This window comes from Callithrix jacchus, chromosome 6 (assembly GCF_049354715.1).
Source record: "Callithrix jacchus isolate 240 chromosome 6, calJac240_pri, whole genome shotgun sequence".
NCBI lineage: Eukaryota > Metazoa > Chordata > Mammalia > Primates > Cebidae > Callithrix > Callithrix jacchus.
In genome coordinates this window covers 47,073,184-47,098,073 of record NC_133507.1, presented here as the reverse complement: position 1 = coordinate 47,098,073, position 24,890 = coordinate 47,073,184, and the positions used below count along the sequence as shown (strand labels likewise).

General features: G+C 37.7%; 1 pseudogene; it reads right to left on the bottom strand.

The window, feature by feature from the left end:
- Positions 1 to 2,568: 2,568 nt before the first annotated feature.
- On the bottom strand, positions 2,569 to 8,599 carry LOC100894487 (keratin, type I cytoskeletal 18 pseudogene; annotated as a pseudogene).
- Between the last annotated feature and the right edge of the window lie 16,291 nt (positions 8,600 to 24,890).

Below are 24,890 nucleotides of genomic sequence, written 5' to 3'. Positions count from 1 at the left end.
TCTGCATTCTCTACAATACTTGGGAGCCTCAGTCTATAAATCTTAGTCATTCTAAATGCATAGTTTGTTTTTAAAACTGTCGTAAATTGAAAGCCCACGATTAAGAATTTTGTAGGAACTTCCCTTGAAATTAGCAACCTCATTTTGAGAAACACCAATATTGGTGAATAACTATTCTCCCCACACAGATAAGTGCTAAATATTATTTATTTACTCAACTGATAAACTTGTTTTTGTTATTTTTAATCATTTGGTTTGGAATCAACAAGATGTCTCTTATATTGTATATTGCTAGAAATTAAGGATTATGTCTGTTTGAACTTGCTTTATACAGAGCAAAGTTTAATGGTACATAACCCATAAACAATGTAATACATGTCTTTAAATAACATTTTAGATCGGCTAGTCTTTAGCCTAGAACTTTCTAGCTCCAATTTAAAATGCAGGCACTCCAGCAAAAGTATGTGGAAATATTTTGACATCTGTGTGCATGTACATAATAGGAAACGAGTCATTTTAGTGTCAACTGAAAAAAAAACTACATTGTAGGTGCATATGACTATTTTTAAAAATTGTAGTTTTCTATACACTGAAACCTGATAGCAGGTGAGAGAGAGGCGGCTGTCTGTCCAGGCACAGACTGTAACTGGAGAAAGCTTTGAACAGTGTGCCTGTCCCCGACATCATTGTCACTACATATCATTTTACTAGTATGACTTTATCTTTTTAAGTGTTTTAGGAGTCTGCAGTATACAGTTAATTATGTTTTTAACTTAGGTAGCCATGCTGAAGAATCAAGGCCATTGTAGGAGGCTCCAGTGATCTAAAAAAATTAGGCTTTTATTAGATGGCAAATTTGTTCAACCATGTGATTTGTATGTTAATTTTTCTCCTTATAACTAAAAAATATCTTATAAAATGAAAGATAAATATTGCCTCGAAAAATTGTGGATACCTGTGTAAAGTATCTGCCCTCAATCCTTATCAGCTAACACCTGCTTTATCAATTAATGCCTTATCAGAGATTTGTAGGATTAGCTACAGCATAAATCATTAAGATGTGGTGGTTGAAAGAAAGAAAACCAAAGATTATAGTGGAGAACTACCTGAAGGGAAAGAAGATCTGCTCATAAATGACAGAAAACAACAAAAATTTAAAAAATAATTAATTTTTCACAATTTTTCCAAAGCCTGGCTCTGCTCATTTTAGAATGAGCACAAAACATATGGCTTCTATCTGGAGTCACTGTGAGATCAATGGTCTGGTAACATCTGTTGATTTCTCTTTTACTCACTGTGTGCTTCTATGAATTTGATAGAATTCTATGAATTTGATAGAATTCTATCAAATTCTATCAAATTCATAGAAGCACACAGTGAGTAAAAGAGAAACAATCTTGGCAATCTTGTAGTTTTCGTTCTTTCATCCAAATGGGAGAATTGGAGCTCAGCAAAGAGTCAAGAACAACCTCAATGTCACAGGATAAGTTTTTCATCCTCCGTTTCCATCATTTTCTCCAAACACTCTCTCCCCGCTACCCCTTCAACAGTTGCTATTGGTGTTTTCCATTAAACTCAGAATTCTCAGAATTCTCTCTGCCGTGGGACATTGTGGTTTTTTGATGTTTGTGTCCTTGTTTATGCAGTCTCTCTACTTACAGGCAACTGTGTCAGGCAGTGGGGAACAGCTAAAATGTTCATGCTGCCATCTGAAAATCACTTTCTTGTGGGGGTCACTCATGTAAACAGAGAACACTTGCTCTAAAGTACAATGTAATCAATTCGTGAAAGTTATGAAACAAAACATGCTCTAGCTCCCCTTTTATGCCTGTGGGAATTATAGAAATTCCATTGAAATGCACTGAAATGATAGCAAATATTTTAATAGACAATTCCATAATATATCCTGATTTTAAAAGATGAACTCAGACCAGAAATTTTGAGTGATTCTTGGAAGGTAAAGGGCAGATAGAATCACCTTGCTGGAGAAGTCAGAAGAGGGACAACTGCAAAATAAAGGCTGTAGCAGGAGCATGTGCCACATCATCACAGCAATTTACTTTATTCCTTTTTTTTTTTTTAATTTTGACCTCTGTACTTTTTATTGACTTCCTGCTCCCCAAAGGGTACCCTCCTTCTGCTGGCTTAATGTCTCAGAACTTTGGTGCTGTTGGTCTCAGACACTACTTTGCTGTCCACTATCCAGCAGGTGGTGGTCTTTTGGTTGATTTACGTGGAGTTGCTGCTGTCCAGGGCATTGCCAAGATTGAAGTCCTCAACATTTTCCTATAGGGGGTGGTATGTGGTGATCTCAGCCTCCAGCTTGACCTTGATGTTCAGCAGGGCCTCATACTCCTGGGCCTGGCGCTGTCCCTCTGCCTGGGTCTGTGTCAGCTCTGACTCTGGGTGCAGCAGGATCCCATTGAGCTGCTCCATCTGCAGGCGTAGAGGGCCTCCACCTCCCTCAGGCTGTTCTCCAAGCTGGTCTTCATATTTCCCATGGAGTCTAGGTTGATTTTCAAGGACTGGACTGCATGTCTCAGCTCCGTGAGTGTCATCTCAGCAACTCTAACCTCGGCAGACTGTATGGTACCACTGTGGTGGTCTCCTCAATCTGCTGAGACCAGTACTTGTCCAGCTTCTCTCCATTCTTTCGAGCCAGCTTGTCATATTGGGCCCAAATGCCTGCCATGATCTTGGCAGGGTTCTGAGATTTGGGGTCAACCCAGAGCTGGCAATCTGGGCTTGTAGGCCTTTTACTTCATCTTTGCGGTTCTTCATGAAGAGCAGCTCCTCCTTGAGAACCTCCATCTCTGTCTCCAGCTGCAGCCAAGTGACATTGGTATCATCAGTGACCTTTCAGAACCCATGGATGTCGCTCTCCACAGGCTGGCCCATGGCTAGCTCTGTGTCATACTTGACTCTAAAGTCATCAGCAGCAAGACAGGCATTGTCGATCTACAGAACGATGCAGGCATTGTCCACAGTACTTGCAAAGATCTGAGCCCTCAGGTCCTTGATGGTCTTGAAGTAATGGTTCTAGTCTCTGACCTGGGGTCCCTTCTTCTCCAGGTGCTCCCGGATTTTGCTCTCCAGCTTCTGGTTCTCAGTTTCCAGGCTCATCACTCTGTCCAGGTAGGAGGTCAGGCGGTTTTTCAGGCTTTGCATGGTCTTCTTGTTCTGGATGCCTCCCATTCCTGCCAGACCCCCAGCCATCCTCACAGCCAGGCCCCAGAGCGCCATGCTGCCCCAGAAGCTGGTGGAGTGAGAAGCAGAGATCTGGAAACCAGAGACCCAGGTGCCTGCATAGACGCTGGCCATGCTGCTGACCAACTGGGTGCCTGGACAGAGCTCAGGGGCTGGTAGTTGGTGGAGAAGGTGGAGCAAGTGGTGAAGCTCATGCTGTCCGGGGAGGAGAGCAAGAGGAAGGACTCAGGCGTTGCCGATAACCCATCATAGCAGTTTTCTAAGGAAGCTACAGAGAAACATCAAGCTCAGATCAAACAAAGCAAGTGCCAGAAGGGCCCCAGGACCAGATATCAGAGCAATAAAATAAAGACTATATTTGAAGAATCTGGGACCCACCCTCTATCCTCAATAAGCAGCTATTGACCCCAGCAGTGTTTCCTCCAGAATGAACCCTAGAGGGGTGTTTGATATGAATGAGTTTTCCTAGGAGAGTCCCTTGTAGGAGGCTGGGGCTGAAGATGAACTAGGGCCCTTCACATCCACATTAAGGTGTGGGAAAGGAAGGAGAATAACTGATTCCCTTTGTCTGCAGGACATATTTGAGAGAGGGGCACTCTGAAACACAGGATGCTCCCAGGGTGGACAGCATACAAGGTAATATATATTCTTTTCAGCATTTCGTCAAACCTTTTTTCAAAGTTCTTAGTTTCTTTACATTGGGTTAGAACAAGTTCTTTTAATTCCCAGAGTTTCTTATCATCCACCTTCTGAAGCCTACTTCAGATAATGGAACACAGTCCTTTTCCATCAGGGCTTGTTCTGTTGCTGATGAGGAACTGCAATCCCCTGTAGAGGGAGAGGGGTTCTGATTTTGGGTATGCTCAGCCTTCTTAGGCTGGTTTTTTCCCTTTATTATAATATAGACAATATAGAGAGGAATATAAGTGAACTAACGGAGCTGAAAAATACAACACAAGAACTTAGTGAAATATGCACAAGTTTAAATAGCAGAATGGATCAAGCAGAAGAAAGGATATCAGAGGTCGAAGACCAACTTAATGAAATAAAACGACAAGACAAGAATAGAGAAAAAAGAATGAAAAGCAATGAGCAAAGTCTCCAAGGAATATGGGACTATGTGAAAAGACCCAATCTACATTTGATTGGTGTACCCGAATGTGATGGAGAGAATGAATCCAAGCTGGAAAATACTTTTCAGGATATTATCCAGGAAAATTTTCCCAATCTAGCAAAGCAGGACACTATTCAACCCCAGGTAATACAGAGAACACCACAAAGATATTCCTCAAGAAGAGCAACCCCAAGGCACATAATCATTAGATTCAACAGGATTGAAACAAAACGAAAATACTAAGGGCAGCCAGAGAGAAAGGCCAGGTTACCCATAAAGGGAAGCCTATTAGACTTACAGCAGATCTCTCAGCGGAAACCCTACAAGCCAGAAGAGAGTGGGGGCCAATATTCAACATACTTAAAGAACAGAACTTTCAGCCTAGATTCTCATATCCTGCCAAACTAAGCTTCAGAATTGAAGGAAAAATAAAATCTTTTATGAACAAGCAAGTACTCAGAGATTTTATTACCACCAGGCCTGCTTTACAAGAACTTCTGAAAGAAGCATTATACATAGAAAGGAACAACCAGTATGAGCCTTTCTAAAAATATACCAAAAAGTAAAGAGCATCAACATAAAGAAGAATTTACATCAACGAATGGATAAAATAGCCAGTTAACATCAAATGGCAGTAACCCTAAATTTAAATTGACTAAATCCCCCAATCAAAAGATACAGCCAAAACCTAACAGTATATCCAAAGATACACAAAGACTCAAAACAAAGGGTTGGAGAAAAATTTACCAACCAAATGGAGAGCAAAAACAAATAAATAAACAAAAAGCAGGAGTTACAATTCTCACATTTGATAACATAGATTTCAAAGCAACAAAGATACAGTGGTAAAAGGATCAATGCAACAATAAGAGATCTTAATACCTAGATACATAAGACCCATAACGAGATTTAGACTCAACGAGACAGAAAATTAATAAGGATATCCAGGACTTCAACTCAGATCTGGAACAAATAAACTCAATAAATGCTTATAGAGTTCTCCATTTTAAATGCACAAAATATTGATCAGCCATTATTAATACCCATTTTTAGAATGAAGCAATATTCCTGTTCTCTCTCTCTCTTTTTCTTCCTCTTTCTTCCTCTCCTTCTCTCCTTTGTTTACTTTTCAACATCCTAGTTCCTCACCTCTATTCAATACATTCCTCTGAACACCTGATTCCTCATGATCTCCCGTCCCACTGAAAGCTCCAATCCATTAAAAAAAAAAAAAGGTAATATATAACGCACAGACGGGATGGGGATCCCCAAGACCCTAAATAAAAGTCATTTGTACATTGTGGAGGTTTCTCCATCTGGCTTCCTCTCAAACATCCAAGGCAAGTTTCTATATTCAAAACTTATATTCAGTGACAATAAAAGAAGCTCTCATTTGATCTGATGAAATGCAATACAAACATTATCTAACAATTCTGTTTGATAAAGATAATTATAAATATAGATAGCAATCCCAAACCATAAACTTACTGAAGAAATTTAGGATAAAAGCAATTCATTCAAAATATTTAAAAGATCCATAGAGTTTCTGGGTAGAATGAATAGAAAAAACACTAACCACATTTAAACACATCCTAATATAATTTCAGAATACCAAGGATAAATATGAAATCCAAAGTGTTTCAAGAGAAAAAAAATCAGATTGCTAATGATAGGGTTCCCATGTTGAAAGTGAAGAAACAATATTGAAGTTGTGGAAAAAAATATTAACCTAGAGTTCTTTTATGCTTGCTTTTATAAATTTTAATTTTTTTTAATTTTCATGGGTACACAGTAGGTATATATATTTATGAGGTACATAAGATATTTTGATACGGGCATGCAATGCATAATAATCACCTAGGAGTAACTGGGGTATCCATCACCTCAAACATTTTATCCTTCCTTTGTATTAGAAACAATCCAATTGTAACTTTTAGTTATTTTAAATGTATAATGAATTGTGGACTGTAGCCACCATGGTATACTATCAAATACTGTATCTTATTTATTCTATATATTTTGAACCCGCTAACCAGCCCTACTCCCTCTCTCCACAACTATACTTCCCAGCTTCTTGTAACCATCATTCTGCTGTCTATTGCCATATGTTTAATTGTTTTAATTTTTAACTCCCACAAATAATGGAGAACATGCAAAGTTTGTCTTTCTGTACTTGGCTTATTCACTTAATTAACATAGTGACTTCCAGTTCCATCCATGCTGTTACAAATAACAAAATTTCATTCTTTTTCATTGCTGAATGGTACTCCAAAAATATGTACCACATTTTCTTTATCCATTGGCTTGTTGATAGACACTTAGGTTGCTTCTAAATCTTGACTATTATGAATAGTGCTACAATAAACATGAGAGAGCAGATATCTGTTCAATTTACTGATTTCCTTTCTTTTCGGTATACCCTAGGCAGTGGAATTACTGGATCATATGGTAGCTCTATTTTTTAGTTTTTTGAGGAACTTCCATGCTATTCTCCATAGTGGCTGTACTAATTTACATTCCCACCAACGAGATACAATGGTTCCTTTTTCTCTACATCCTCAGTAGGATTTGTTATTGTCTGTCTTTTGGGAAAAAAAACATTTTAAATGGGTGACATACATCTCGTTGTTGCTTATTTCATTTCATTTATTTATTCATTGAGACAGAGTCTTGCCCTGTTGCCCAGGCTGAAGTGCAGTGGTGCAATCTCAGCCCACTACAACATCCACCTCCCGGGTTCAAGAGATTCTCCTGCCTCAGCTTCCCAAGGTGCTGAGATTACAAGTGCCTGCAAACAGGCCTGGCTAATTTTGGTATTTTTAGTGGAGATAGGGTTTCACCATGTTGGACAGGCTGGCCTCAAACTCCTGACCTCAGGTAATCCACCCACCTCTGCCTCCCAAAGTGCTGGGATTACAGGCATGAGCCACCACACCCCGCCCAACATCTTATTGTAGTTTAGTATGCACATCTCTGATGATCACTGATGTTGAGTGCCTTTCCATATACCTGTTTCCATTTACATCTGCTTTCGAGAATCCTGTATTCACCTCATTTGCCCACTTTTAAATTGGATTATTAGATTTTTTTCCTGTAGAGTTGTCTGAGCTCCCTATACATTTTGGTTATTAATCCCTTGTCATAAGAATAGTTTGCAAATATATTCTGCCATTTTGTGGGTTGTCTTTTTACTTTGTTGATTGTTTCCTTTGCGTTGCAGAATATTTTTAAGTTGATGTGATCCCATTTGTTCATTTTTGCTTTAGTTGCCTTTGGTTGTCAGATATTACTCAAGAAATCTTTGTCCACTCCAATGTCCTGAAAGATGTCTTCAATGTTTTCTTTTAATGGTTTCACAGTTTGGGTGCTTGATTTAAGTCCTTAATCCATTTTGATTTGATTTTTGTATGTGGCAAGAGATAGGGGTCTAGTTTTGTTCTTCTGCATATGAATATTCCATTTTTCTGGCACTGTTTATTGAAGAAACTGTCTTTTCCTCAATATATGTTATTGGCACTTTGTTGAAAATGAGTTCACTGTAGATATGTATATTTGTTTCTGGGTTCTCAATTTGGTTCCATTGGTCTGTGTCAATTTTATGCCAGTACCATCCATGCTGTTTTGGTTACTACAGCTTTAAAGTAGAATTTGAAGAAGTCAGGTAATGTGATCCCTTTAGTTTTTCTTTTTTTCTTTTTTGCTCAGGAAGACTTTGGCTGCTCTGGATCTTTGGTGATTTCATAAAAATTTTGGGATACTTTTTCTGTTTCCATAAAAGATGTCATTGGTATTTAGATACAAACTGCACTGAATCTGTAGATTGCTTTAGGGAGTATGGACATTTTAACAATATTCATTCTTCCAATCCATGAACATGAAATAATTTTGCATTATTTCATACCCTCTTTATTTTAATTCATTAGTATTTTATAGTTTTCATTGTAAATATCTCACTTCTTTGGTTAAGTTTATTTCCAGGTGTTTTATTTTATTTGTAGCTATTGGAAAGGTAATTATTTTTTTATTTCTTTTTCAGATTGTTTACTGTTGGCATGTAGAAATGCTACTAATTTTTATATGTTAATTTTGTGTTCTGCAGCCTTTCTAAAGTGGAGTCTTCAGACTTTTACAAATATAAGATCAGGTTATCTGTTAATAAGAATAATTTGATTTCCTCTTTTTCAATTTGAAGGCACTTTATTTTTTTCTTGTCTGATTTCTCTAGCTTGTACCTCCAGTACTATGTTGAATAACAGTGGTGAAGGTGGTGAAGCTCATCTTCCCAATCTTAGAGGAAAGCCTTTCAGTTTTTCTCCATTCAGTATGATACTAGCTGTGGGTATGTCATATATAGCTTTTGTTGCATTGAGGTATGTGTCTTTTATACCCAGTTTTTAAGTGTTTTTTTTTATCATAAAAGGATGCTGAATTTTATCAAGTGTGTTTTCAGCATAAATTACATTGATCTTGTGGCTTTCGTTCTTTCTTCTGCTCATATGATGTATCATATCAATGATTTCTGCATGTTGACATCCTTGTATCCCTGGGAAAAATCTCAGTCGGTCATGATGAATGATCTTTTTAATGTGTTATTAAATTCAGTTTGCTAGTATTTTGTTAAGCATTTTTGCATCAATGCTCAGGGGTATTGACCTGTGATTTTCTTTATTTGATGTGTCTGTCTAGTTTTGATTTCAGGGTAATAATACTTGTCTCATTGAATGAGTTTGGGAGTATTTCCTTCTCTATCTTTCAGAATAGTTTGAATAGCATTGGTATTATTTGGTAAAATTTAGCAGTGAAGCCATACAGGGGATGGTGGGAGTGGGGAGGTGACTGGGTTTTCCTTGCTGGGAGACTTTTTATTACAGCATTAATCTTGTTACTTATTTTTTTGGGGGGGGTTTTGAACTTCTTCAATTTTGGTATGTTGTATGTGTCTAGAAATTTATTTATTTTTTTCTAGGTTTTCCAATTAATTGGCATATAGTTGCTTGTAGTGGTCTCTAATGACCCTTTGATTTTCCATGCTGTTTGTTATGATGTCTCCTTTTTCATCTCTGAATTTATTTATTTGAGACTTCTCTCTTTTTTGTTAGTAAGTCTGGCTAAGTGTGTTGGTTTTCTTTTCAAAAAGCCAAATTTTTTCTTTATTAATCTTTTATTTTTTGTTTCAAATTTATTTATTTATTTCAGCTCTGATATTTTTTTTCTTTTCTTGTACTAATTTTGGGTTTGGTTTGCTCTTGATTTTTTACTTCCTTAAGAAGAATTGTAAGGTTGATCATGTGAAGATTTTCTACTTTGTTGATGTAGATGCTTATTGCTACAAACTTTCCTCTTAGTACTGCTTTTGCTGTATCCCATAGGTTTTGGTACATTGTGTTTCCATTTTTATTTGTTTCAAGAAATTCTTCAACTTCCTCCTTAATTTCTTCATTGACCATTGGTCATTGAGGAGCATATTATTTAATTTCCATGTGTTTGTAAAGTCCCAAAGTTTCTGTTGTTATAAGTTTCTAGTTTTACTCCATTGTGATCAAATACTTGATATTATTCCAGGTATTTTAAAAAAAACTTATTAGACTTGTTTTGTGGCCTAACATGTGGTCTGATCTTGAGAATGATTCAGATGCTAAGGAGAAGAATATATATTCTGTAGTTGTTGGATGAAACATTTTGTAAATATCTATTAGGGCCATTTGGTCCATATAGTGCAGATTAAGTCCAAGGTTTCTTGGTTGATTTTCTGTTTAGATGATCTGTCCAATGCTACAGTGGGGTGTTGAAGTCTCCAGCTTTATTGTATTAGCATCCATCTCTTTAACTCTAATAATATTTGCTTTACATATCTGTGTACTCCAGGGTTGGATTAATACATTTATAGTTGTCATATCCTCTTGCTAAAATGGACCCCTTTTTCTATAGATAATGACATTTTTGTCCTTTCTGTAGTTCTTGTTTTGAAATTTATTTTGTCTAATATAAGTATACCTACTCCTGTTCTATTTTGGTTTTCATTTGCATAGAATGTATTTTCCCATCCTTTTATTTTCTATCTATATGTATTTTTTATAGGTAAATTGTGTTTCCCATAGGGAACAGATAATTGGGCCTTGTTTTTTTATCCCTTCAGCCACTCTGTGTCTTTTGATTGGAGAGTTTAGTCCATTTACATTCAATGTTATTATTAATCAATAAGGACTCACTACTGCCATTTTGTTATTTGTTTTCTGATTGTTTTGTGGTCTTCTCCTTCTTCCTTTCTTCCTTTTAGTGAAGGCAATTTTCTCTGCTTTCTCTCCTGCTTCCCTTCTGCTTTTTAACTTTCTGTTGTTTCTATTTATGTTTTATTGTACTTCTTATTCTTCCAACTTTATTGTTATTATTTTTGATAGGTTTATTTTTTAGTCTTTCTATTCAATATATAAATAGTCTACACACAACAATTGCAGTATCATAATATTCTATGCTTTTATGTGTACTATTACCAGTGAGTTTTGTGCCTTCAGATAATTTCTCACTGCTATTACTGTCTTTTTCTTTCATATTGGAGAACTCCCTTTAGCATTTCTTGTAGGACAGGACTGGTGTTGATGAAATCCTTCAGCTTTTGTTTGTCTGGGAAAGTGTTTATTTCTCCTTCATGTTTGAAGGACATTTTCTCTGGATATACTATTCTAAGATAAATACATTTTTTCTTTTAGCTCTTTATAGATGTCATACCACTCTCTCCTGGCCTGTACACCTGTACGATTTCCATTGAGAAGTCTACTGCCAGGTGTATTGAAAATTCATTCCTTGTTATTTGTTGTTGTTGTTGTTGCTGCTGCTGCTGTTGCTGTTTCCCCTCTTGCTAGTTTTGGAATCCTTTCTTCATCCTTGGTCTTTGGGAGTTTGATTATTAAATGTCTTGAGGTAGTCTTATTTAAGTTAAATCTGCTTGGTGTTGCATAATCTTCTTGTACTGGAATCTTGATATCTTTCTCTAGGTTTGGGAAGTTTTCTGTTATTTTTTTGGATAAACTTTCTAGCCCTGTCTCTCTCTGTAGCTTGCCTTATAGCCAGTAACTCTTAGATTTACCGTTTTGAGGGAGTTTTCTAGATCTTGTAGGCATGCTTCATTGTTTTTTATTCTTTTTCTTTTGTCCCCTTTGATTATGTGTTTTCAAACAGCCTGTCTTCAAGCTCATCAATTATTTATTCTGCCTGATCAAATCTGCTCTTGAGACTCTGATGCATTCTTCAGTACGTCCATTGTATTTTTCAAATACAGAATTTCAGTTTGATTCTGTTTAATTATTCTAATCTCTTTGTTAAATTTATCTGATAAGATTCTGAATTCCTTCACTGTGTTATCTTGAATTTCATCGAAGTTGCTCAAAACAGCTATTTTGAATTCTGTCTGAAAGGTGACATATCACATATCTCTGTGTCTCCAGGATTGGTCCATGGTGCCTTGTGCCTTATTTATTTATTTATTTATTTATTTTGAGGTCATGTTTTCTTGGATAGGCTTGATGCATGTGGTTGTTTATTGGTGTCTGGGCATTGAAGAATTAAGTATTTATTGTAGTCTTTGAAGTCTGTGCTTATTTGTACCCATCCTGCTTGAGAAAGCTTTCAGGGAGTGCCGGGTGCAGTGGCTCATGCCTGTAATCCTAGCACTTTGGGAGGCCAAGATGGGTGGATCACCTGAAGTCAGGAGTTCAAGAGAAAGCTTTCAGGGTATTTGAAGGGACCTGCATGTTGTCATCTAAGATATTGGTCATTGCAGCCATATCTGCATTAGGGGGCACTCCAAGCTCAGTAGTCCTGTGAATTTTCCACACTCATAGAGGTGCCACCTTGGTGGTCTTGGATAAGAACTTCAAGAATTCTCTGAATTACCAGGCAGAGACTTCTCTTCTCTTCCATTTCCCAAACAGAGTCTTTCTCTCTGTACTTGGTTGTGCACAGCCAGCACAGCCCTGGGTTCCTGGGTCTTGCTCAAGGTCCATGATAACCACTAATTGGCTATCACCTATGTTTGCTCAAGGGCCTAGGTCTCTACAATCAGCAGGTGGCAAAGCCAGCCAAGCTAGTGCCTTTTCCTTCAGGGTGGCAATTTCTTCCTGGGTCCACCAGCATGTGTGGGTCCAGAAATGCTGTCCATTAGCCAGGGCCTGGAGTCAGGAATCTTGGGAATCTACCTGATGTTCTATTCTATTGAAAATGAACTGGCACTCGTGCCACAAGACAAAGTCCTTCCTACTCTTCTCTCTCCTTTCCATAAGCAGAGGGGCCTCCTTCTGTGGCCACCACTGCCCTACTTCATGAAGAGTACTGCTAGCTACTACTGATGTTCACTCAAGGCTCAAGGGCTGTTCAGCCAGCTTGTGGTGAATGCTGCCAGGCCTGGGCTCTCCCTTCAGGCCAGTGGGCTCCCCTCTGTTGCAGGATGAGTCCAGAAATACTCTCCAGGAGCCAAGGCCTGGAATCAGGATCCCAAAGGGCCCACCTGGTGTTTTACCCCACTGTGACCAAGCTCTTTCTCCTTTACTCTTCTTTTTCCATTTCTCAAGCAGAATGAGTCTCTCACCACAGCCACCACAGCTGGGAATGTGCTAGTCACACCTAAAGCCAGCACGTCTCTGAGTCACACCCAAGGCCCACAGCGAGTACCGCCTATCACTGCTGATTATTCAGACCCAAGGGCTCTTTAATCAGCAGTTGGCAAATCCTGCCAGGACTGGGTCCTTTCTTTTAAGGCAGCAGGTTTCCTTCTCATCGAGGGTGTGTCTAGAAATGTCCAGTAGCTAGGCCCTGGAATGGGGGCCTCAGGACTCTGCCTGTGGCCCTATTCTGCTGTGGCTGAGCTGGTATACAAGTTGCAAGACAAAGTCCTCTTTACTCTCCCCTCTACTCTCCTCAAGCAGAAGGAAGGAATCTCTGTTTTTGCTACAAACTGCGCTGCCTGGGGTTGGGGGGCTGGCACGAGCTCTCCCTTGGCTACTCCCAGCTGGTATCTGACTAGGTCATGTTCCCTGCAAGTTGCTGACTCCACACTTAGCACAACACCAGACCTTGTCAAGGAATTGCAGTCCTTGTGGCATAGATTGCCTTTCAGGTTTATTTAGGGCCCCAGAGTACTTTAGGCCGTGGTCTGGAGGCTTGGTAGAACTCAGATTCTGACTGCTGGGATGGATGATTCCTTTCTGTCTAGGTCTCATATAAGTGATCCATCTGTGGGTGCCAGCTGCATTCTACCTGATGTTGCTTTTTTTCTTGACAGGGCAGCACTGAGTTCCAATGCAGTTCCACAATCACTTTATTCTCTCTTCCTCAAGTGCACAGATTCTCTCTGCACCACATAGCCACTGTTGGGGGATGAAGAAGGGATGGTGTCTGCTATTCAAGAGTGTCTTTACTATCTCCTTCAGTACCTCTTCCAGTGATATAAACTTAAAACCAGGTACTGTGCTTGCTCACATGACTTTTGGTTCCCATGAAGGATTTTTGTGTGAATAGTAATTTAATTTGGTGTTTCTGCCAGGAGGACAATTGGTGGAGACTTCTATTTGGCTATCATTCTCTGTCTCCTCCCTCAACCTGGAGTTCTTTACTCAACCAAATTCATTAATGTGGGAGGGGAAAGAAAGTCATTTTTAGATATTGGAAGTCTTAGAAAGTTCAATACCTATGAATCACTTCTATAAAGCTTACTAAATAATATACTTCAGTAAGTCAGAGAATGAATCCAAAACAAAAATGTGTGATGTAGGAAAAATGGCAAACAAAGGATGATTTCACTGTGGCAGATGAGTGAAGCCTGTGGAAAAGGTCACCCTGAGCATCTTGTTTCTTTGGAGGTGTATGTGGATGTGGACAATAAATGTGTATTCATCACTTATATAAATTATTAGTGTAATTACTTTTTAATAGGACAAAAAAACCAATGTATCAACAAAGTCCAGAGGATGGAGTAACAAAGCTCTTGGAGGACATTTTAGCAGAAGGGGCATTTGAACTTGGTCCTAAAAGTAGAGAGGTTTGCTAAGTAGCAAAGGCAGGGTAGAAGGATGTTCCGAGCAAAGTGACCACATGTAAGAAGTGAAAGGGCTGCAGTTACTCAAGACAGAATAAGTTCAGTGGTGAGTATAGGGTACATGGCCTAAGGTGCACCTAGAAGATGAGGTTTTAATTTCTATATTCTATAGAGTGCCAGATGATGAGCTAAATTGATTTTCTTATCATACTTTCTTAATTACCTACTTCTATCATCCATTTTGTTCCATGACTCATTATTTGTACTGGAAAATAAGGCTTAGCACATTACAACCTGCTAGAAATTTCATGTTCTTTCTGAATTAAGAATTATCTGTTTGCTTCCAAACTCATTATGCATATATTACACAAGCAGTTTAATGAGTCATATGTTACACTTTTTAAAACTAGGTCATTCGGAAATCGTAAGAAAAGATGTATAACAGCTCAAATTCTCAAGAAGCAGAAACTATGGGATGACACCAGTGATCCCCAAAACAGGTTGCTGTGGCATAAATATACTCAGTAAGCAACTTTGACTCATAGGCCATACCAGACCCACTCCAGGTCACTGTGACTAAGACACAGAGGAAAATGCTTGCAGACATTCAATACAGGTTTCATGTTCTTACCAAGACATTCGCTTTTGCTGAAAGTGACTCATCCTAATCAGAAAATTATTTTATTTTTAATATTCCACTATTTGTAGATATGAATAAGCCTACATTCGGCATGGAAACATAGACAAGCACTCAGTAACAGCTCTTTTTCAGAGTTTACTCAGTGCCAGAAGATTGCTAAACTGTAGCAACATAAAGCCAAAACTTGAAATCATTTTATAAAGAACCTATTTTTGTTTAAATAGATGTTAGAACTCAGAGAACATATACAAAGTACTAAAAGTGTATACATTATTTACATGACAGTTAGGGAGGTAAGCAGAAGAAGCAAGACAGGAGAGAGCTGTTTGTCACGTTTTATGGTGATAATAAAAAAGGCAAAACGATGAATGTTCAAGTGTCGACTGAGAGCTGATCATTTGTTGAAGTTTAAAGACAGAAGAAAAGGGACTTTTGGCAAAGTAGACCTTTCTCTAACAGTGTTAATACAAAAAACAATTAACTGGCTTTTGCAGAGATGTTCTAATCAAATATATTTCTTGAAAATGAAAAAGCATACTCACTATGGATATAGCATGTAATGTATGGCCCCACTGACATCTATATTCTCTGAAACTTTCAAATTATATTTATATTTGATTTAAATGTACATCTATTTATTATATTTATATTTGATTTAAATTTTCTTTAAAAATTTTTTGAAAAGGTTGTCTAATCAATTACTGTTAGTACCAACTTTTTATTTCTGGGGATTGACTAATGAGTTTGTGAGTTATCTCTGTTATTCTGGCAGTTAACTTGTTATTAAAAATTCAAATATGTTTGTTATATAACATAGAAAATCATAAAGAGAAAAGATATGACCTGTAAACCCACCATCAAGAGACAACCTCATTAACATCTCAGAATATGTTCTTCCAAACATTTTTCACACATCACATGCAAAAGTCTAAGTAAGTGTATATGTATATGTTAGTGTGTGTTTAATGCATGATCATATGTGTGTGTATATATGGATACAAATCTACCATAAAATTATACTTGATACAGCTATACTGTTTAAACATTATATAAAATTTCTGAAAATTATTTGGAAACCCTACCAACAGCAGGATTCTAGAAGTTACTCCTGAATCCAAACTAAATAAAATCTTATTATGACATTATTTTCTTCATCATATTATCAAACTTTTTTAAATGTGAAGAATTTTACAAATGAATTATTTATTTATTTATTTATATTTTTGAGTAAGAGAAGCATACCTATAATCTCCCACAAAGGCTACTGGCCTCCTGTTCAGGAATCCTGAGTAATCCTCCTCACCCTTATATAAATTTTATCTGTATCAATCTATATCTACCTATTCCCCTCTCTTCTCTGTCTCTTGAGTATTTTAAACCTCTCTCCCCACTGACTACCTCCTAGCAGCCCAGGAAATATTTATTCAAGTCTGATTCATCTGTAAAACAAATCTAAAATGCTCCAGTCCACTCTTGCTCTTGTGCTGTACTGTAAGGCCCCATGTTTAAAGAAGGCTTTCTCTTAACTGCCAAGGTGCTTTTGTTTAAGAACGAGCCTAAATTATGGGCCACACACAGTGGCTCATGCTTGTAATCCCAACACTTTGGGACGTCAAGGTGGGCCAATCACTTGAGGCCAGGAGTTCAAGACCATCCTGGGCAACATAGCGAGATCCCATCTCTACTACAAATATAAAAATTAGCCGACCTTGGTGGCACATACCTAGAATCCCAGCTATCTGGCAGGCTGAGGTATGTGAATCACTTGAACCTAGGAGGCAGAGGTTGCAGTGAGCCAAGATTGTGCCATTGCATTCCAGCCTGGGAAAAAGAATAATAATCTATCTCAAAAAAAACACCAAAAACCTGTTTTTTTTCACCTACCTATTTCCAATATTTTCTTCAATGTAACTACTAAAATTCAATGGATAATTTTTAGATTTTCATAATTACATCCTCTGTAGTTTTGACATGCTGATCACGTTTCCTAAAGAAACTCTCTTCATCTTTATTTCCATGTTATTATTCTTTCCTGGTCTTCTTACTCCTCTGACTAATTTTTGTTTGTTTCCATTTTGTCCTCTCTTTGCCCACTTAACATTTGAGTTTGTCAAAATTATATATATATAGTTTCACTGTGTTGAAATTTACACACACACACACACACACACACACACACACACTTAGTTTCACTGTGTTGGCAAAGCTGGTCTCGAACTCCTGACCTTGTGATCCACCCACCTTGGACTCCTAAAGTGCTGGGATTACAGGTGTGAGCCACTGCAACTGGCCAGGTTTATAAAAATTCTCTACTTTATCTTTGCATTCCACAAACTGCTTGGATTAATGTATCTATTTCCATGACTTTCAGGGCTTAATTTGACAATGACTCATATATCATGTGTATATCTTCAAGACAGACCACTCTTCTGTATTATAAAATAGCAAACTGTAAGAATAACATTAATGATTTTAAACGTGTCCAATAGCACACTTTATAAACTATGGTGGCTCATGCCTGTAATCCCAGCACTTTGGGAGGTCAGCAACCATTTTTCATGTCCACAGTTTCTGTAGGTAAAGAATCCAGATAAGGCAAAGTGAAAATGACTTGTCTCCACCTCACTACGTTGAGAACTTCAGTTGGAACTCTTACAACTGGAGCTGACTCATATGATTGGGGACTGGAATTACCTGGAGGCTTCTTCACTCACATGTCTCATGGGGTGGCTGTGATGACTCAAAGTCTGGGCTCCTCTGGGGCTGTTGACAGGAAGTGGCATGTGACCACTTGTATTAGTCTGTTCTCATGCTGCTAATAAAGACATACCTGAGACTGGGTGGTTTATAAGAAAGAGGTTTAATGGACTCATAGTTTCACATGGCTAGGGAGGCCTTACAATCATGGTGGAAGACAAAGAAAGAACAAAGGGATGTCTTACATGGCGGCAGGCAAGGGGGCTTGTGCAGGCACTGCCATTTATAAAACCATCAGATCTTATGAGACTTATTCACTACCAGAGAACTGTATTGGGGAACCGCCCCCATGATTCAATTATCTCCACCTGGTCCCACCCTTAATGTGGGGATTATTACAATATAAAGTGAAAATTGGGTGGGGACACAGCCAAAAAATATTAGCTCTGCATGTGACTTAGGCTTTTCACTGCATGCTTCCTGGGTTCTGAACATTTGGAGAGTAGGCAGACAGAGCAATGCCGGAGTGTTTTTCTTTGCACCCAGATATCATCTGGGGTATCAGATCAGAAGACTCAAACAGCTGGAGGTGACTTGAATGCTAGGGGCTAGGGACTAGAATGCTCTGGAAGCTTCTGAACTCACATGGCTGACACCTGGGCTAGAGTGACTCAGGTTAGGCTCAGTTGAGGATGTCCACTGGAGCACTCACATATGATCTCCATGTGGCTTTGCCTTCTTCACAGTGTGGTGGCTGGTTTCTGACATGGAGCAGTCCCAGCTGAAGGGACTGAGAGGGATGTTACATGGGAACTGAGTGGAATGACCATGGCCTTTTATGACCCAGCCTCAGTAGTCAGGAAGTATCACCTTCCCTGTGTTCTATAGTTTACAGATGAGTCACTTAGGCCAGCCTAGATTTGAGGGGAATTTGAATCCAGCTCTTGGTGGGAGATTAGTAAGGGCTATTTTGGAAAAATGTGTGGAATGAGAGAGATTGTTGCCTCAATTTTTGCAAAAATAGGTACCCTGATACCCCCAACTGAGCCTAGCTTTTGAGTCATTCTTGCCCAGGTGTCAGGCATATGAGTTAAGAAGCTCCAGAGTGTTCTAATCCCTAGCTATTCAAATCATCCCCAGCCATTTGAGTCACAATAATGCAATGTGTGAACAGTTTTCATGAATTATCTCTTGGAGTCCTCATATCAATTCTTTGAAATAGTTAAGAATTTTATCCTTATTTAAAATTTTAATATTCACTAATTTTAATAATGAGAAAATGTAAGCAGTATTTCTATCTAGATGTCACACGTGGACTAACCCAAGTCTAGAGTAACTGATTTTTTTGTTATTGGTCTACATCTTATCCTTACATTTTATCCTTTAGCGAGTGATATAACTCTATATGCTAAGCTGCTAAATCTGAATTCATACTCCATCATTTTTCTAACTCTCTTCCATTATTATCATCCAATTTCATTAAATAGCCATATTTCATCCACCTCCCTCTCCATTTTCACTGCTTTACTTTGAGGCTTTTTTCATTTCTTGAGTAGATTTTTATGACATCCTCAGATAACTGTGTCTCTGATTTTGACCCCTTCCAATCTACCTCTACATGGGCACCACAGCGATCATTCTTTAAAAGCCTAAATCAAATTACAATACTCTCTTGTGTAAATCGCTCTAGTTCCTGTCATTGCCTTCATAGTAAATCCCACATTTCTCTGCATGGCAAACACTGTTGTCATTTCTTCCTTTAGGTCAGGGATTGAGTGAAGCTAACTGGGTGTGAATAGTGTGTACACAGTGTTAGAGGCGATAGAGCCTGTCTCTATGTAAAACTCACTGCTTTGCATACAGAAGGCAGCTCTGTGACCTTGTAGATATGAGGGCCCAGCTTTGCAAGACTTTCTATTTTATTAAGAAGTGGAATATATTTATTTTTGTGTATTTTTAGATGTTGTAGCAATTAAAAACAACAACACATGTAGGCAAATAAAAGACTGTCTGTGGCTCACAGTCAGACATCACCCTCCTACCCAGGTCCCCTTTCCACTTCCTATATCTCCTTTTGATCATGGTGTTGCCAGCTCTGTGGTACTTATTTGTGTAGGAGTGCCTTCTTCTCTCAACTATATGTTCTTTAAAGTTGTAATCTTATTGTATTTTTGTTTATGTTACTGTGTCTGTCATAGAATAAGATACTTAATAAATATTTGTTGGATTAATAAATACTATTTATGAAAGCATTTTGGAAAGAATATATTTCTAGGTAGACTCAATCATTACAATGTCCAATTTCATTTAATTACCATCCCTGCAAAACCAAAAGCAGGGAAAAGCTAACATTAAGCTATGGAAATCCATTAAAGTAAACGTTACCAAAACGAATGAAAAGGGAGATGGGTAGAGAAGGGGTGAAAGTGAATTCCAACTCTTCCTCATGTTATTCTTGTGCCTTTGCTGGACCGAAGCTAAAGTCTTTTTAAAAGTCTTTGTGGTCTAAAATTTCTGACACTCCTGGTCCACATTGGGCTGTGATTGACTGTGTCATCATGACACTCCTATTCCTGGGCTGCTCGTTGAGCTGTCTCCCAAGGGTGGCATGAATAAAGACCCACAGTGCTTTAGTTCTACAAATTTCTGGAGTTCCCTCTTCTGAAGTCAACTCACTGCTATAGTATCGTGGCTAATATGGACTTGCTACAAACGCTTCATGAGGTTATGCCTTTCTTTAGTGAAACTGCCTCAACAAGAATAAAGATTAAGCATACGTGAGTGACTACACAAAAAATTAAACATTAATAAAATAGTGTCTGTATGGCTAGAAGAAAAAAATCCTGAGTATTTATGTAACACACTAATAATTATTCAGTTCAACACTCATATATACTCGACTGATTGATATGAGAATTTTAGAGTCCTCATATCAATTGTTAGAGTCAGTGAAGATGAGAACGTCCAAAACGATTAAAAAGAAGTTTTTAAAGAACATAGTAGGCACTAGATAAATGTGGAATGAATGAATCAGTGATGTTAGCCTTTAAGCAAAATATAGATTGCAAGTATTTTTATTCTTAAGTGCTGTGGGAATTCAGATTTAAATAGAGATTGTAATATAGTGAGCTTAGTCTGATAGACTTCTTATAGCTGTAGATCTGAAAAAAAATTAATATTTAAAATTGCATGGTTGAACTTAAAAGACATCCTGCAAGAGTTAAACTATGGCTAACAATTTCCCTGAGGGACATTTAATTTAAATGAGTATTTGGAAAGAGTAGTGCATTTTATTTATGTTATTGAGACTCAATCACATTTTATAGATAGGCCTCTTTGTCTCAATTAGGTATCAATGGTTCACTAATAATTTAATATTAATATGAAGGTTTTGGAGTTCTCCAACAGGTTACACTGAATATAATTGGGATAATTCTATGAAATCCCAATAATATTGTCACTCTCCCTTGCATTTGATAGGTTTTCTTGATGGAGGAAATAATTGAAGTTACAGCTAGAATCCAAGGAGGACACGCAAGGAGGTGCATTGAAAATGTGACTGCCAGCATTTAGGTGAATAAAAGAGATAGAAAAGCATTGAATTAGGGCTAGGAATCTTCTCAATGGACTCATATGTAGATGCTCTTATATTCTTTCTGCCTTTGTTCATTATGGTACTTCCAGCATTTAATGTAGGCATGCTTAATAAATACTTGTTTTTATTTTTGATGGCATTTATTTAGCCAACTAATTGTTGAACAAAGTAATGTCTCATGTATCTGCATATCTTTCAAGAAACATGAATTCAAGATATTTAAAACAAAGCTTTGAATAGAAAAATACATTAAAAAGTTAAAAAATTTGCTTCCCGCTCCCCACCCCTCTCCTCTCTTCCCCTTTCTTTCCCCACTCTTCCCACAAATAAAGCACTTGTTAATATCAGGTAACAAAAAACAAGTATTGGCAGTTATCAGATAAAGAAAAAGAACTCTAAAAACTCATAAGAACTATGTATCTATGGTATTTGGAGGCAGTTACTACAGCAAGAAATACTTATAGCAAGATGTAGGGCTTAAAATGGTGAGCTGTAGTCTTTAAGAAAATTCAGTTTATTGGAACGCCTTATGATTTTTGATAATATTAGATAAAATCTAATTGGACTTACTTAGTTGCTACTAGATGACCAGCATCTTGCTTGTTATGTTTATGTTTAAGAGAGAATGGGAAGGGATTTGCAGTCTAGGAGAAGAGGCAAAATAAACACATAGGAAATTATTATAGAATAACATAAAACTATGTATAATTAAATGCCAGGAGAGGAAACAAATTGAGTGAATCTTTTTTTTTTTTTTTTTTTGAGATGGAGTTTCACTCTTGTTACCCAGGCTGGAGTGCAATGGCGCAATCTCGGCTCACCGCAACCTCCGCCTCCTGGGCTCAGGCAATTCTCCTGCCTCAGCCTCCTGAGTAGCTGGGATTACAGGCACGCGCCACTGTGCCCAGCTAATTTTTTGTATTTTTAGTAGAGATGGGGTTTCACCATGTTGATCTGGATGGTCTCGATCTCTTGACCTTGTGATCCACCCGCCTCGGCCTCCCAAAGTGCTGGGATTACAGGCGTGAGCCACCGCGCCCGGCCCTTGAGTGACTCTTGTGTGAAGAATCTGAAGGTCTCTTTCTAAGGAGGTGGAATTAGAAGATAAATATGGCCGGGCGCGGTGGCTCACGCCTGTAATCCCAGCACTTTGGGAGGCCGAGGCGGGTGAATCACGAGGTCTGGAGATCGAGACCATCCTGGTCAACATGGTGAAACCCCGTCTCTACTAAAAATACAAAAAATTAGCTGGGCACGGTGGCGCGTGTCTGTAATCCCAGCTACTCAGGAGGCTGAGGCAGGAGAATTGCCTGAACCCAGGAGGCGGAGGTTGCGGTGAGCCGAGATTGTGCCATTGCACTCCAGCCTGGGTAACAAGAGTGAAACTCCGTCTCAAAAAAAAAAAAAAAAAAAAGAAGATAAATATAATTTAGGTTAAAAAAAAAGGTTGGGGGGAAGGCAGGATGACTTCCCAAGGAGGTAGGGGAGGCCACAGAAGGACTGATGGTGGATGAACTGTGGCCTGTATGGGGTATGGGGGTCTTGAGGAATCATGGAAAGTAGGGCAAGATAGATATTAGAGTGTAAAATTAGGAAGGCCTAATGGCCTGTTTTCCTAATGTTTTATCATCTTTACTCACAGTATCACTTACTTTGCTTGTTCTGGAGGCCTTTTTAATCTTTAATGATTGAACCCATTACTTTTAAAGAGAGAGAGAAGCTTCTTTTTCAGTCAGTTTGGTTGTACAACATCCAACTGTAGGCTCTCCATTCTATATTGATATCTAGTTTGCAATGATTGAGTTTCTTGATTAATAGTATCCTAGTCATGCTACTTGCTTTTCTTTCATTTATATGCCATGTCATCTTAAGATCTTTTACCATGGAACTGATGTGGTCAGAACCTCCAACCACTGTGGAGATTCCGTTGACTTCCACTGACTTCTCTAAAGGCCTTACATTAGAGTGGCCATCATGATGTCATTGTGATTAAAAGCCCAAGCCCTGTGCAAAATTGCCTGGGTTTGAAACTGGGCTTTGCCATATATATATTAGCAGGATGACCTTGGACAAATTACCTAAACTCTCTGACTCCCAATTACCTAATTTCAAATTGAGGGTAGCAATAATATCTACCTCCAAGAATTGTTGGATTAAATAAATTAATGCAGATAAAGCACTTAGAATAGTTCCTGGCACATAGTATCATATGAGGGTTAATTATTACTTTTGTCTCTAACAGGGATAAAAAATGTACACTTAATATTTGGGAAAATTATACTCCCCATGCCAACTCTATATTAACATTTTTTAAGATTATTTTACATTTAAGTTGCATTTCAAGTGGTTCTTGGAGTAACACTTTAGCTTTAAAAGGATTTCAAACACCTAGTCACACAATCTCTCCTCTAGTGCCATAGCAAAAGCCCTGGTGGGGAGTAGACTATAGTATCTACTCAACAAATATTTACGTGAATAAATAAAGTTGCAAAATACTAAACAATCAAAAGACATAGAGGTAGTCATTATTGCTAAATAGAGTTATGCTTGGTTCTTTGAGAATACAGAGAGATGAGTTTAAACCCAATATGGAAAATGGTAAATCTACAAAGGCTTCCTAGAAGCAGTGATACTCAACTGAATCTAAATGGATACACAGGAGTTGGCCTCATAAAAAACAAGAAGTTTAAAGTGCGTAGATAGCCCATTTATATACAATGTTGTCTCTGGTCAAACTATTCAAAATAGGGGAGTTAGTTAATAGTTAATGAGAATCATTTTATTGGAATTTATACCAAACACATATATGAAATTTTACTTAACCACCTGTTATTCTAAGTCATATCAAATTATTCCAAGTAGATAGATATTCTTAGTGATTCTGGTTGAAAATGTGTATCTTAAAGCCTTTTGAAAAACCTAGCTGAAAGAATAATAATAGTTACCTTTTATTGAGTAATTACATGCTGGCCTTTTAATGAGCTCTTTTCAGAAATGAAGTAATTTAAACCTCACAGGAAGCAAGTTCTCTTACTGCCCAAATTGATAAACATGGTAAGTAGCAGAGCTAAATAAAGCTTGAACTCAAGGCTTCCAAGTGCATGTTCTTAATTACTACATTATGTGAAGTTTTGGATTAACTCCTCACTAAAAATATTTTCTTACTTTACTTTTATATAATTTAAAGACATTCAAAGAAATAACTCCATTAATAATACTAAATTATATTTTATTTCTGGAGACTTTTGTAAACAGTTACATAAAATGTTGTAATTTATAAATTCCCCTTTGACACCACAGGGATGAACTCATTACAAGATTTCTTGCTAGTCAGCACTGTTCTCCACCTGAAAGCACTTTCACATCCGCATCTTTGCTTTTTCGCCTAGTGAATATAGAAAACTACTTGAATAATGCATATTCCTTTCTATATTCCTTCAACAGAATGTTGCCTACTTAAATCATGAAGATGGATTCCTGTTACAGAATCAGAATTTAAAAAATAAAAACTTCAATTTTAAATACCTGGAATCATAGTTGATGTCTAAATATATTAAGCAAATCCAAAAACATATTTAAAAATCTGGTATCACATAATGCCTCTCAAGAA